This window comes from Triturus cristatus, chromosome 4_2 (genome assembly GCF_964204655.1).
Source record: "Triturus cristatus chromosome 4_2, aTriCri1.1, whole genome shotgun sequence".
NCBI lineage: Eukaryota > Metazoa > Chordata > Amphibia > Caudata > Salamandridae > Triturus > Triturus cristatus.
This window is the reverse complement of record NC_140586.1, coordinates 225,675,950-225,688,675: the sequence shown is the minus strand read 5'-3', so window position 1 is coordinate 225,688,675 and position 12,726 is coordinate 225,675,950. Positions and strand designations below refer to the sequence as shown.

Genomic DNA, 12,726 nt, shown 5'->3' with positions numbered 1-12,726 from the left:
TGTAGTTGTTCCAAATACCACCGATATTGGCCATTTTTCCTGAAACACAACACTATATTCACTCTTTTTGGTAGCAAGCTCTGGCTGACTTTTATACACTTGGTTTGTACCACAGGGAAGACCAGTTTCTGTTTTTATTGACATATCTCCTCAGTCAATCGGTTTCTCTTCTCCGATCTCGCATGCATGTAAAAAGCGATATTTTTATCTAAGGATTAGCTTATACGGCAAGTTAAGACTCTCAGAACTCGCCCAGTCCATAATGGCGACTGATTTGCTCACGTCTACATGCTTTACGTGCACGTAATAGGCGAGCCTTTTTTGATTAATGATTAGCTTACATTAGGAGTTGAGACTCATAGAACTTGCCTGTTTCAAAATGGCGGCTGATTTGCCCGTTTTTAGGCTTATACGGAGTGTTGTTTACTCTGTATTAACATACTTTTTTTTGAGTTATCATGCAACTAGGTGTACGGCAATGGATATGTGTGCCGTCCGCCATTACATTATATCAGCGATTGCATTATCGTCTCGTTTTTTTAAATCCTCTTGACATTAGCAGGCCGTTTACTTTTCACCCTTCCAAGATGGCCACTATGTTTATAGAACTTGCCCGTTTCAAAATGGTGGCTGATTTGGCCGTTTTTAGGCTTATACGGAGTGTTGTTTACTCTGTAGTAACATACCTTTTTTGAGTTATCATGCAACTAGGTGTACGGCAATGGATATATGTGCCGTCCGCCATTACATTATATCAGCAATTGCAATATCGTCTTTTTTCAAATCCTCTCGACATTAGCAGGCCGATTACTTTTCACCCTTCAAAGATGGCCACTGTGTTTACATGCTACTTTTAGTTTTTGCACCGTGATACAAATCCCGGTTACAAGGCTGGGACCCAGGTGTTTGGAGTTTACATGGGGTCATTTACTATATAAACACACGAGCAGGAGTCTCGGGTGTTACGGAATACCTGAGGATTACTATCGAGGACCCGTAGGATGCGGAATCGGGTAGGTGCCTTGGAAGTTTGGACAATGTTGTTTTTCGAGCATTTAGAAATAGCCTAACTTATCACTATTGTTGGCAAACTCAAAAACTCTTATTGAGCTTGCTTCTAAGGACTGATGGCACTCTAGTAACAACCCCCCGTAGATCTATGTCAAGGGTTAGATTCCCTTTCTGTTTGATACCGGGATATACCTTTAATTATTATCCTTAAATTATATAACGGTTGGTGTTAAATATTGTTTGGATACTTATGGTAAGATTATACAATCTAGGATAGGTTGCTCGCAATATTTGATTGTCCTATTTTGGTCACCCTTATAACCCTTTTGCCCAGATTTAATTTATTTTATTTTTATTCCCATCCTAGATTTACCTATACATAATGCTGTGAATGGGTTAGTTGAATCCATTTGAAAACGCAACTATTGATTATAATCATTAGTTCATTGTGTTTTCATTTTAGGCATTCTAAAGATTCGGGATCCCACTTTATCATTGATTTTTAATTTAATTGGACACTTGATTCTTAAAAAGAAGGGATGCGCATTTGCTACCCATCGACATCAGACCACTATTCTATTCAACGTACTCATTATCCATGTAAGTACAGATACCCCTATGGGTTTTGCATTATTTTCTCTTATTTTTCTCTTAGCCCCTATGTACTTTGGTACAGTGAACACGCCTTTTTAGGGGCTTACTTGTGACTTTGGAATTAGATTCTATATGTTCATTTATTTGCGCTATCGATTCTTGTATATGACCCCTTGCTAAGCTGTGTACTCCACTTCCTGTTTAACTCCTTAGGTTATCATTAACATAAGATGTACCCTTGTCACTCTGTTTTTTGCGAATATTAAAACATTACGTTGAGTAATGACCCTTTATTTTTTTGACTTTTATCAGTGACTTTGAATGAACCCTTTGATAGATTTTGTACTCCACTTTTTGCTTAAATCCGTAGGTTTTCGTTACATAAAATGTACCTTTGACACTCTGCGAATATTAGAACACTACGCTGAGTAATGCTCCTCCATTTTTTGACCTTTTCTAGTGACTCTGAATGATACTCCTGTATTCTCAAGAAAGAATCACATAAACAGATGTATTATCTCTTACGGTGGGTACATCTTTGAACCGCCTTCCTTTTCTCTTGCCACTTCCGGTGACACCACTTTGAGCCTGTTGATAGCTACTTTTATCCCCTCTGACCCAACTAACGATGGTTTATGCAATCTTCTAAAAACCAGTCGCATCACACAATTGTGCAGTTTTAAAATTCCTACTCACCCGGAAACATGCCATAGAGTTGATTACTTACTGATATCGAAAACTATTGAATATAAATCAATAGCAAGGATTAACTGATTTATAACCTTGTTTTTAATTTGTTTATGTCCTGACATGTTTAGTTTATTATTGTCCTCTGTCTTCCGTCTCGTTAGTACTTTATGTGCATTTGTCTAAGATTTATAATAATGTTGTTTGTTCTGTATATATTGTATGTGGGTATTCATTGTATTTATACATTGTTTTATATATATACTTTGCAGCCCTGAAGAAGTCCCAAGTGGACGAAACGCGTCGGCTGCTCTGGCTGTTCTTAAATGTCATTTTAATATATGAAAAATAAAGAAGATCATTTTGGAAAAGAAAAATTGGATGTACATGGACTGATTCTGACTTAATTTGAGGTTGAGGTGCGCCTTTTGCTGTTTATGTTCCTATCTTGCCCCTGTGGTTGGGGAGGTATTGTGTTAGCGGGTACCAGTCGAGAGCGCACACATAGGGTGAATCTGAACTTATCATCTATTAATACAAAGGGTAACTGATAATCCGGTGCTGTCCCAGAGGGTTACCGCTAGCTCCGTTCCTTCTGAAGTGGGTGCTGATGTACCGCAGCTCTAGGGTAGGCTGGTGCTGAGGCTTGCAAAAGGGCTGCAAAGTGAACTGAGAATGTAACCCCTGCTGATAATAAGGCTGGAAATGTTGCTGAAGCTGAGGCCAAGAGAGATATTGACCTCTCCCACTTCCCCGGAAGTAAGCAAACGTTTTCTACTGAAGATTCATCAATGATGGATAAGTTACTTACCTGTAATCCTAGTTCTCTTCCAGGGGTATCCTCATCAAAGTAATAAGCACATGAATATTCCCGCCCATGCGCGAGGACCCCGCCCAAGCTATATATATATATATATATATATATATATATATATATATATATATATATATATATATATATATATATCAAACAATGCAGCCCTCCATACAGTATGAGCTGGGTAATGCTATCAAACAAAAAACCTCTTTGTACATATACACATTCAGAAAAGCAGAGAAGAAAAACAAAGTGCATTAGAAACTGCTTTAATGTACAGCAGAAAGCATAATCATGCAAAGAGGAATGAAAGCATTGCCAGCTCACAGGCTGCATTGCAGACAAACTTAGTGTAGAAAGCTGAAAAGCTAACTCATAGAAACACATAGGAAAAATCTGGCACCGTGTCTTTAAGGCAGCCATGACCCCTAGCTTCCCATCATGCCTCAGGGGTGACAGTTAGGTCAGTTGTTCTTTACGGAGCATCGAATGCCAGGGCACAAAAAAATTACATTTACCTTGATCATTTGCCTGGGGAGGCAGGTGGGTTGCTTATGACTTTGATGAGGATACTCCTGGAAGAGAACTAGGATTACAGGTAAGTAACTTATCCTTCTCTTCCAGGGGTTCCTCATCAATTAAATAACTAAATGTATCTAGATTTTGCCAGATATATCAAGAGGGTCTAAGGGAAAAATATATATTGACCACGAGGTTTCTAGTCCCTTAATTCTCAATATATTATAACAACAAAAAGGAAACCCAGGGTCAGAACAGAAGAAAAGAAAGAGATAAAGCAAGTGGAGATCTCTCTAAGTGAAAATAAATCCCATCAGCCACCTCAGTAGCAACCAACATCATTTGGGATTCGATAGCCCTTGCTGAGCCCTCCAAGAAATCAGGGCTACAGACTGAGTGGGCAACAGAAACCTCTCTATTGGTTTAAGATGTGGTATCCGCCATAGTTCTTAATAATATGGTTCTCTTGTTTATTAATGGTGGTGAGGGAAGCAGTGCAAAGAAAAATGTAATGTGACAAAGTGAAAATAGTAAAATCATCTACCGGGAAAGATTAAATGCTTTATTGGTTCTGTCCGAGTGACGAAATTAAAACCAGTGCAGGAGCAGTTTTAAAAGAATGACTGCTCAAGTCCAGCTATGAAAGGGTCTACATGTTTCAGCCTCACGATTAAATGATAATCAGGCTTTCGTCAGGACCTAAGGGAACTTATGCTACTGCTATATATTGTGTATGATCAAAAAAGTAAAAACACACCAGTGAAGGAAATTGTACAACCTACTTTGATTGTGGATTATTTCAAAAACTCTCTGTGAATTTCTCAGGAGTGTTCAACCAAATCCTAAAAAGAGAGAGAGAGACGCTCAATACCAATTGCTGTGCATCAAGACCTGCTTTATCATTGCTAGCTTTATATAGTGAGTCCTCTTACAACTTCAGGCATAGTGTTTCGTTTTATAAATATGCCTATTTCTAACATAGAAAAGGAAGAATAAGAAGAAAAAACGCTTACCTGTCAATGTACGGGACCTCTCCTCACCTCACCTGGCATCCGCTCAGAGAAATGGGGCCCGCTCTATATGGAGACAAATGGGTATGAGACAAATCTAAAAAAACAGACCCTATGTCTTTATGTTAAAACCAAACAAAAACGCACATTTTCTTGCCAGACGTTATACATATGTGTCTGGTAGTATAGTAATCCTTCCAAACAACAATGCCTGTTTTTGATTAAAAGCTCTTCATTGCGAGCGTGTCTATGAAGTAAAAAACCTCAGTCCGATCGCTCAGCTTAACATTTCTGTCTCTGTAGTCAACCACTCAAGAATAATAAAACTCAAATGTTTATCTTGTTTCAACCATCAGCAGAAATAATAACACATGTGGGGCAAACAATGCAGATCGTAATTATTCAAATTGTCTTGTTAGTATATATTCTCTAGTCATCCGATGATGAATCTGTCTGAAGCAAGTCGTCACATATAATGTGTGCAAAATCTGAAGATATACCCGTTTGTCTAATAGAGTGATACGGTGACATTAAGATGGACGTTGCAGAGTTTCGTCCAGGGTAATCTAAAGTCCTAGGGACTGGATTCCTATACTTATAGTACGTTTAGGGGATGGACTAACTCTGAGGCCCCACCTAAGGGTGGGCCTGGAAAGAGGGGTGGTTACACCTATTTCCTTTGTCCAGTTTTGCGCCAGAGCATGGGCAGGTAGCCCCTGTGCAACCGGTTTGAACTGGGCTATGCACCGGGACAGCAAACGTAACCCCAGTGCAGGACTTCAAAGCACCATAGAGTGCTCCCGCCCAGCCCCAATACACATCTGCCTGTCTGGGAAGGTGGTTACACCTCCCTTCGACAGGAAACCTGTTATCCAGGCCTCCCCTGCCGGAGTTTCGGTCAACAGCAGGAGGCCAGACCCGTGTCTGTGGCAGAGACATCCATTTTGTGATGCCAGGGCTCAGGAAAGTCCTACCGGGTTTAGCCAGTGTGAACATGTCTTTCCCTCTAGAAGGGTGGAGTGCTACCACCGCCGCCAGAACTGGCGGGGAAGGGGGGGGGCGGGGGTAGTATTCCAAAGCGTTTGACACCAAACACAACATGTTTTGATGCTGCCATCCCAAAGTTAGCATTTACCGCGAGGTTATAATGCACTTAAGAGTATATGTTGTGTCTGTATCATAGAACAAATGAATATGAAGAGAAGTCAGCGCACACCTATTGTTTAACAAAAATTAATCAACCTCATTGACAAATACAAATGATTGCGTGCAACCCAGAAAAAAGGTAGCCAGCCTGTGCTAAAATATGAGGATCTGGTGGACTACCACCAGTGTACTGGATGCACAGCACTTTACAATCTATTGACGTTTCAACACATTTTACAAAAAGACCTGAAGTAATCAAAACAGTTTTGAATTTCAATATTTATCAAGAATTCATTATTGCAGCATCAAGAAAAGGAAATATTCCAAGAAGGGATGTATTTCAATCCTGAAATGCATTGGGCATGATTTATGCAATCTTGGAATATTTGCTGACAGCTGTATTATCTGTTTATGTTTCTTATGTTAACAAACAGCAATATGTAATAGATTTAATATTGCACATGTATGTTTTTTTCAATTCTAATTAATGACAAAAACAACATTTCCTTTTCTTGATGCTGCAATAATGATTGCATCACAGAACAGCCATAAGGAAGTATTTCCGAAAGCTGCAGAGGGGCTCAGCTCATGCTTGGGCACCCTCTCACATAAAACCAAGCACTCTGCCTTCAGGCCTGCCATAGGAGTGGCTTATAGGTTTATATGTGTCTGTATAAGGGTAGTGATATAGGTAGCCTATACCACAGTAAGGGGTGCAAGAACACCCTTACCCAGGCTGCAGTAGCAGACCTGTGGTGCCATTTTGGAGTGCTTCTCAGGGGTGGCATAATACATGCTTCAGCCCCTGGTAGACCTCTGAGGTATCTATGCCCTAGGTACATAGTATACCATATACTAGGGGTTTATAAGTCACTCCAGAATCCAATTAGATATGTACCTAATGTACATGGAAACCATTTTAGAGAGGAAGCAGCTAGGCTGTGGTCCAGATTAGCAGGGCCACAGCCAGACCAAGGTCGAAAAACAGTGAAACACCAGCAAAAAGTGGGGGTACCCATGTGAAGCAGATCCTACTCTCCTACACTTTTCCCCTAGTAGAGTGAGCCTTAGGGGAAAGCAGTAGAGGCTTGTTCGCCAACTGATAGGCCAGTTTAATACAGGACACTATCCACCTCGAGATGGATCGCTTGAAGGCTGGAAAACCTGTCCTGACAACACCATAGTTTAAAAACAACTGGTCAGACTTTCCAATGGATTTTGTTCCCTGCAAATAGAATTTGAGAACCCTCTTGAGGTCCAGCGAGTGAAGAGACCTTTCTGCTACTGTAGCAAAATTGGGGGAAAAAGAGGGAAGAGAAATGTTCTGGTTAATATGGAAGTCAGACACCACTTTAGGAAGGAAAGAAGGGCGAGCCCTCAGATCCACCATATTGCGATGGAAAACCGTATACGGATCCTTTGAGCAGAGTGCCTGGATTTCACTCACTTTCCACGTCAGGTGTCGCAAAGTGGCCTTATGAATGGGCTCGTAGGGAGGGCCCATTAATTTGGACAGAACAAGATTCAACTCCCAAGGGGGAGAAGGATGTCGGACAGAAGGAAAAACCTTCTTTAACCCCTGAAGGAAATCCTTGACCACCTGTAGTTGAAAAAAGGAAGGTTGGTCAGGTGATCTTCTGTATGCCGTAATGGCCGACAAGTGAACCTTTATAGAAGTGTACTTCAAACCTGACTTGGCTAGATACATGCATCAAAAGAGCATTCCCTCTTCATTCCTGGTCGATAAAATCTGGATGCGAAGGCGTGGCATTTTTTGTTTAGATCATCTGCAAAGAAGTCGATGGATGGATGACCCCATTGATGGAAGTTGTCTGCCACTACCTCATCGTTGAGCTCCCAGTCTTCTTGCTCTTCGAAGTATCAACTGAGAGCGTTTGCCTGCACGTTCTGTTCTCCTGGCAGATGCACCGCTGTGATCAAGAGATTCCTGGCCAGAAGCCAGTGCCAAATCGAACCTTTATAGAAGTGTACTTCAAACCTGACTTGGCTAGATACAGAAGATAAGGCAAGATTACATCTTCCTGCCCAGTAGTCGGACTAAAACGTGTACACCACAATAAAAACTTCTTCCATTTAAAAGAATAAGAGTTCCTTGTGGATGGTCTCCTTGACTCCCTCAAAATGTTCATGCAGTCCTGAGGGAGATTCAGGTGTCCGTATTGCAGGACCTCAGGAGCCAGGCTGCTAAGCTCAGCGAGGGAAGGCTGGGGTGCAGAATCTTCCTGCTCATTTTGGTCAGAAGGTCCGGTCTGCACTGAAGGATCCTGTGTGGACATATTGATAGCTGTAACAGGTCCGGATACCACCATTGGCGAGGCCAGTCCGGTGCTATTAGGATCATCTTCATCCTGGATCGGATGAGCTTGGTCACCACCTTCGGGATGAGAGGAAGGGGTGCACAGGCGTACGCAAATGTTTCGGACCAGTCTATCAAAAGAGCATTCCCTCTTCATTCCTGGTCGATAAAATCTGGATGCGAAGGCGTGGCATTTTTTGTTTAGATCATCTGCAAAGAAGTCGATGGATGGATGACCCCATTGATGGAAGTTGTCTGCCACTACCTCATCGTTGAGCTCCCAGTCTTCTTGCTCTTCGAAGTATCAACTGAGAGCGTTTGCCTGCACGTTCTGTTCTCCTGGCAGATGCACCGCTGTGATCAAGAGATTCCTGGCCAGAAGCCAGTGCCAAATCGCTTGTGCTTCCAATGACAGCGGGCGAGAGTGCATTCCACCTTGTTTGTTCAAGTAATACATGGTGGTTGTATTGTCCGTTTGAATCAGTATTGACTCTGACTGAATCCATGGATGGAATGCCTTGAGGGCTTAATGAACTGCCTGCAGCTCTAACATGTTTATGTGGTAAGTCTGCTCCTTGCTCGACCATCTGCCCTGAGTTTGTAGACAACCCAAGTGCGCACCCCGTCCCTGCAGAGATGCGTCCGTGATCAGGGATTGTTTTGGAAGAGGTTGATGGAAAGGAATTCCCACTAGTAGATTTTTCGGTTGAGTCCACCAGATCATGGACGACTTTGCAGCGTGGGAAAGAAGGATCCGATCCTCCCAATGTCCTGAGGATCGGTCCCATTTGTCCTCCAGATCCTGCTGCAGCGGTCTCATTCTCAATCTAGAGTTGGGGATGAGAAATATACAAGAGGCTGTGAGAAGTTGGCCTGATGTATGATGTCACTAGTTCTAGTGCACACCTTATATCAGTCCAAACAACCCTTATGGTGATTGGTTGTAAAGTCAACCTTATAGACCAGCTATCCTAGTGGTAGCATGGACAAGAGCAGTCTTAGGCTAAACTATGAATGGAATGTGAAGCCAGCTGTGATACCATATATAATCCCTTGAATACCAAATGAAAGGACACCACAACAGATATATATATAAAATAAAGTGTATTTATTCTAGTCAAACCCTCGGCACTCTTTATGAGATTAGAGGTAAGTACAACACAGTCTTATTCAAGCATACATTAAGTCACACAGGTAAGTAATACAGTTAGGCCCTAGGGGCCACGCAAACCATATACTAAAGAAGTGGTGTAAGGACCACTGTCACGGAAATAGAATAGGCCTAGGCCTAGGGAATCGCTGGGGCTACACTACACTAGCAACAGTTAGGAAGTGGGAGGCCCACGGGATTCAGGTGCAGAGTGGAAACACTCACGCGTAATGCGTAAAAGTCGATAGAATTACTAGCAGTTAGAAATTAACAGTTTAAGGACACTTCTGAAGCAGCTAGAGAGTCGAGACTCGGAAACTAGACCCTAGGATAGTCACTACCCTTGTGAGCACCGAAGTACCCAAGTTACCTAGCCCACGGGCTGCGGGTGCATAGGTGTGAACTTGCGTCGGGTTTCGTCGTGGACTTCTATGGATGCCTGAAGGAAAGTTGCTGACAGGCAGTCAGTGAAGAGTGTCCGGTGGATCCCAAGGCTGGGATCAAGAAGAGAGGATACCTGCAAGCAGAGGGGACAGAGTCAAGGTCACTAGCCAGTGACCACGTGGAACCAGGAAGGAACCAGGCGATGTCGTGAAGATTGCAGGTGAAAGGTGAAGCTTGTCGCTGCAGCCACGGGTACCAGGAGATGTCGAGGACGACCAGGACCAGGAGGCGAGCTGTCCCACGAAGGCTCTTGCTGTCGGCGGCGTCGAAGTCGAACTAGGACTCACCAAGCCTTGGCAAGCGGAACCCACGAAGAACGGAGGACTGGCTTCTGGTGCAGACCAGGAAGGTCTGGGGTGCTTCTCTTTTGCAAGGAAGCGGGAGCCAGTCTGGAGGAGCCAAACCAGCAGTGAAGATTTCAAGGTGTGTCGTCACAAAGGCCGCTAGCCAATGGGCAAGCAACCGGACAGACGCGGCAAGCAGGAAAATACAGAAGGGCCCCACGCAGGACTCGTGGAGTGTGGGGGGCTGATCTTTGGTGCAGATGGTGCTTGGGGTTGGGGCTTCTCAATCCCCGGTGCACAACTTCGAGGGTGCCTCAGAAGCTGCACTGGAAGATACTCGCCACTTTTCCCAGGTAGCCGGTCCCACGTCTCTCGTCGCCTCCACGGATCTCAGCTCGGCTGTGGATGTGGATCAGGGTCGGAGAAGTCTGGAAGTCAAGGCTCTGGTTGGGCTCTGCAGTCGGTCCCTCGTAGAACTTCAGCAAAGCAAAGGGTAGTCTCTTGATGGTGCCTGTTTGCACAGGGTAGCCACTCCTTGGCCACAAGGGAGATTCTTCAGTCTTCTTCTTTCGTCGAATGTCGAAGGTCCAGAGTTTCTGTTCAAGTTGCAGGTTCAGGATAATCTAATCTCCTGGGGCCCAGCTACCACTCTTATACTAATCTGGGGGGCTGGGTTGCCTGCTAGGTCACGCCTTATGGGTGGGACCTGGGAGGGGGGTGGTTACACCCCCTTCCCTTTGTCCAGTTTCGCGCCAGGACTGGGGCTGGAGTGCCCCAGCACCGGTTTGAACTGGACTATGCACGGGACACCTTGTGTGCCCCAGGCATGTCTCATTCTTTTCATCCCTCCCTGCCCCAATACACTAAGGCCTGTCTGGGGTGGTGCTCGCACCTCCCAAGGCAGGGAACCTATTGTCCAAGCCTCCCTTGCCGGGATCACTCCCAGCAGCAGGAGTTCAGACTCGTGTCTGTGGCAGCAGCATCCCTTTTGTGATGCTGGGGCTCTGGTTAACTTTAACCGGGTAAGTAGGTTACAACATGTCTTCTCCCTCTAGAAGGGAGGGATAATATCCTCATCCCCAGAAATGGGATGGGGGTATTATTCCAAAGTGTTAGACACCTTACACGACATGTTTTGATAAAGCCAAACCATAGTTACCATAACAGTCTAAGATTATAAGGCACTTTAAGAGTATATGGTAGGCTATATCATAGAACAGCTATAAGGACATGGTTCCGAAAGCTGCAGACAGGCTCAGCTCATGCTAGAGCACCATCTCACATGTTACCAAGCACTCTGCCTCCAGGATTGTTAAGGCCTGCCATAGGAGTGGCTGATAGGTACACATGTGTCTATATGTAAGTTAGGTATAGGAATACTACACCTAAGCAAGGAGTGATTACACGACCTTGCCCCAGCTGAGTGATCAGCCAGTTGTGTCATAATGGAAGGCCAGGCCAGGGGTGGCATAATACATGCTGCAGCCCCTGGTAGGCCTAGGGTACACCTATGCCCTGGGTACCTAAGGTACACTGTACAGGGGCCAACAAGGTGATCCTATCCAAATGGGCTATGCACCTAAAGTACATAGTATCAATTTAGAGAGAGAACAGCAGGGCTGTGGGTCTGATTTAGCAGGCCCACAGCCACATCTAAGTCGAAAACCAGTAAAGCAAAAGCAAAAAGTGGGGGTGAACATAGAAAGCAGACCCTACTCTCCTACAGAGGCCATCGACCCTAGAAGAGATGCCACTTGTCGTACTGATGGTTGGTGTGCCTGGAGCAGAGAATTGCATTTCTGTTTCATTGATAACAGTCGCTCCTCCGAAGGAAACACTTTTCCTACTCCGGAGTCTATGGTAGCGCCCAGATAATGGAGAGTTTGGGTCGGCTGTTGGACAGATTTTTCCATGTTGACATGAAGGCCTAAGCGGTGAAGTAGATGTAGGCAAATCCGATAATGTTCCTTCACCATCTGTGGGGAAAAACCCTTCAACAGCCAATCGTGCAGATACGGATACACAAACAGGCCTTGCCGATGTAAAGCCGCGGCCACCACCGCCATGCACTTTGTGAATACCCTCGGCACGGATTTTAGGCTGAACGGTAAGACTATGAACTGGTAATGTTTTGCTCCCACCATGAATCTCAGGAACTTGCGATGATGTGGAGCAATGGGGATGTGGAAGTACGCATCTTGGAGGTCTATCGAACACATCTAATCCCCTTTCTGCAGGTGCGGATATATTTGATGTAGCGCCAACATGCGAAACTTCTCCTTTCAAATGTTCTTGTTCAGAGAACGGAGATCCAGGATAGGTCTGAATTTGTGTGCCTGGTCCTTCTTTGGCACCAGAAAGTACCTGGAATAGACTTTCTTTCCTCTTTGAGCGGGAGGGACTTCTTCTATGGCCAACTTTTTGAGGGGGGTAGACACCTCCTGATGTAGTAATTTTAGTTGGTGGGGGTGAGAGTTTACTGGAGGAATGTTCTTTGGGGGTGCGCTGAAACGAAGAGCATATCCATTGCTCAGTATATTTAGCACCCACTGATCCTTGGTGATTGTGCGCCACTCTGCCACATGATTTGAGATACTTCCTCCCACTGGAGTGGGCAACGGCGCTAGAGGAAGCAGAAAATCATTGCTTCCATGAAGTCTTGGCCACACTGGAGGATTGCTGATGCTGACCTCCTCTGCCTCTGGAGCCTCTACGGCCTTGGAACTGAGACCTGGAATGTTGGTTTT

At 44.4% G+C, this 12,726-nt stretch overlaps 1 long non-coding RNA gene across 1 annotated transcript in view; it reads right to left on the bottom strand.

The window, feature by feature from the left end:
* Positions 1–12,726, bottom strand: part of LOC146833476 (uncharacterized) — a 35,829-nt gene that overhangs the window by 1,812 nt on the left and 21,291 nt on the right. The window contains exons 2-3 of the long non-coding RNA XR_014960244.1: positions 4,642–4,704; positions 4,411–4,470 (exon numbers count right to left, since the gene is read on the bottom strand). This is a non-coding gene — a long non-coding RNA (uncharacterized LOC146833476). The remainder of the gene's footprint in view (positions 1–4,410; positions 4,471–4,641; positions 4,705–12,726) is intronic.